Below are 3,220 nucleotides of genomic sequence, written 5' to 3'. Positions count from 1 at the left end.
GGAGCAATGGGATCGACCGAATTATTCTTTGACGAGTTCAAACTAACGCGACACGTTTCCACTTTCCTTTCGTTCAGGAGTTGTGGTAAAAGAAATAAAGGACCCCAACAGGGCCCACAAAGGTCCTGATCAGGCCCAAATCTTGGCAATTTCCTTTGAGTGTTGAACATGATTGACAAATTTAATCAAAATCGGATAATCCGTTCGAGAGTTATGGCGAAGACAAACGAAAAGCAAACTTGAAAGACTTCGTTCAAATACCTATCTACGGGACATTTGGCAATATTGTGTAATCCACAAACAATGAATAATTCATGCAGGTTACTAGGTGGCAGGTGATTTTTTTTTGTCATTAGTGTCATTACTGACAGCGTTTATGAATCGAACCCGGAATCCTCGGCATGGCAAACAAGTGCTCTACCAAAATGAACCAATCTTCACAGAGTAGTTACTGGTGTTCTTCTTTTCAAGATGAATCTTCACAAAGTCACATCAGAATCTGTCAGTATACGTATGTCCTTTGTGAACATTCGTTTTGGAATTCAAAAAGAAGGAAACACCTACATAACAACACACGGAAAAACTTTTGCCCCCCTGAGGCAGGCTGTGTTGCGTTTTGCCTACCCCCGGGTATCGTGCAGGGGCTGACCATATCATGCAATATCAATAGCTAACACTTTATATTATTACTAAGTTCTCTTGACGTGTTACATGCAATTTTTCATTCCTTTCCCTCCTCCTCCTTCTCCTCCATTCCTCCTCCTTCCCTTTTTCCTCTCCACAAAAATTGTGTTATGTTTGCTAGTAAATAAACTCCCCGTTAAATAATTCTCTTGTTTTTTTCTCCTCCTCATCCTCCTTCCCTCCCTTCTCTCCCTCTTCCCTTTCTACAGGGTGTGATACTGAGTAACACACTTTAACGACCAATAAAGAAATTCCCGCCTGCGGCTGTGAAAATAGTGCGTTTAAACTGCTTGCATAGGACTGAAAAGTCCCTTTACTCCATGAGTAAGCTACTACTATTATTGTGGTCAAATTTCTCGAATCATAAAGAATATATAGATAGAGGATAAAATTCCATACCTTGGCTGGGATTGAACTCACACCCTCCTGTTAACCAGACGAGCGTCTTGATCACTACACCACCGAGGCAAGTAAAACAAACTTCGGGTCCCTACAAAGTTTGACGTCGACCTTGTCAGGTAGACAAATCATCAACCACCCTGTCTATTTTTATAACCACCATATTTTTTCACGCTCAAAGAAACACCCTGTATAGCTTTTATGTCAGTAATCTCCTCTCGCTCTGCTCCCCTGTTTCTCATGTAATTAACCCGCAAGACATGGTACCATATAATCCCCCCCCAACCACCCCGAATTTTCCGTGATCCACTAGCCCCCACTTTCCCCTATTATTATATCCCCTCTCTCCCTCCTTCCCCTCCCTCCCCCCTCCGTCCTACAGGCAACTCCACCTTGACTGAGGAAAAATACAAGTTTTTTTTTCCTTATACTACGCGCGTATAAAAATTTAATCATGTTTTTTGCCATCACCCCCACCCCCCCTCTTCCTCCAGGAATTTTGTAGGTATAATGTAGGTGTTATTATTATTATTATTTCTCATATAATAGTAATAATAATACATCATTATTATTTTGTCAGTTGATTATCACATAGCTATTACCTTATTTTTTTCCCTCCTTCGTGTATAAAAAAATCTGGTGTGAACATCACACGACTTTCCTTATCCTATTGAATGGTGCTTATTTGGGTGTTCTATTGTATCATTTACAATATCTCTAATCGTTTAGTCGATATAGCTGAAAACCGCCAAAAAGCGGTCGAAAACCGCCAAAAAGCGGTCAAAATACCGCCAACCGCAGCACCTATTTTAACCAAACGTTTTGTGTTGCATCCTTGTCACATTTGTGAACTACATACCAAATTTCAAGTCTTTAGCTTATACCGTTCCCGAGATATTGTTAAATTACACCGAAAACCGCCAAAAAGCGGTAAAATGCCGCCAAGCGTTGCACCGGTCTTAACCAAAAGTTTCGTGTCGCATCCTTGTCACATTTGAAAGATACATACCACATCACACGACTTTCCTTATCCTATTGAATGATGCTCATTTGAGTGTTCTTTAACCCTAACTTTTACAATATCTCTAACCGTTTTGTCGCTATAGCTGAAAACCGCCAAAAAACGGTCGAAATCTGTCCAAAAGCGGTCCAAATACCGACAAGCGCAGCAACCATTTCAACCACGTTTTGTGTTGCATCCTTGTCACATTCGTGAAATACATACCAAATTTCAAGTCTCTAGATCTTACCTTTCTCGAGATATTTTGTTTACAGACAGACACACACACGGACCAATGGCTGAAACTTTGGATTTAGGCTCTAGGGACCTCAAAACGTGTTTTGACACTAAAAACTGACCATCGAAAATTTGACCCGATTACATTACTTTCCTTCCTATAGGATAAGGAAAGTAAAAATAGGATAAAGAGTGTAAAAACGGACAATTTTCGTGGAAATTTTATGATGTGAGACTCCCAAGAAAATATTATGAAAAAGACTGACTAATGTCCGGGTCTACAAAGTGGGTTTAAACTTGGTTTAAGTTTAACTTTGGGATTGAGAGCAATCTGATTGGTTGATTTCAAAAATTTCAGCCAATCAGATTGCTCTCAATCCAAGAGTTTGACTTGAAGTTTAGTTTAAACACACTCTGTGGACCTGCCATAGTTTAATATCCGTAGAATATAGGTTACCTATAAGGTGTTGTTTGAAAAAAGTGAGAGAGAAAAAAAGTAATTAGAACTAAATGTCAGAGAAAGAGAGAGAGGGAGAAAGAAAGAGAGAGAGAGAGAGAGAGAAAGATGTGTGCCAAATACCTTTGTAATTATTTCTCAGAAAAAGAAGGATAAAGGCATGAAGGAATAATGAATATTAAAAGAAAGGGAAAAAGAAAAGAGGTAGGTACCTACATAGAAAACAAGTTAAGGAAGAAGAAAAAGAAGATAAAGAGACAGAAGAAAGAAAGGAAGAAGATAAGGAGGGAGGAGGAGAAGGAGGAAGAATGGGAAATTAATATTATTGGAATGCAAAAATTAAAAATTTGTACAGATCTTGCAAAGATCTCTCTTTCTTCCCCCTTCCAATTCCCCTCCCTCTCTCCCTCCCCACCTCTCTCTCTCCCTCCCTTCCTCTCTCT

Source organism: Diaphorina citri, unplaced genomic scaffold (genome assembly GCF_000475195.1).
Source record: "Diaphorina citri unplaced genomic scaffold, Diaci psyllid genome assembly version 1.1 scaffold1413, whole genome shotgun sequence".
Lineage (NCBI taxonomy): Eukaryota > Metazoa > Arthropoda > Insecta > Hemiptera > Psyllidae > Diaphorina > Diaphorina citri.
The sequence above is the reverse complement of the archived record's forward strand: the minus strand, read 5'-3'. Positions refer to the sequence as shown.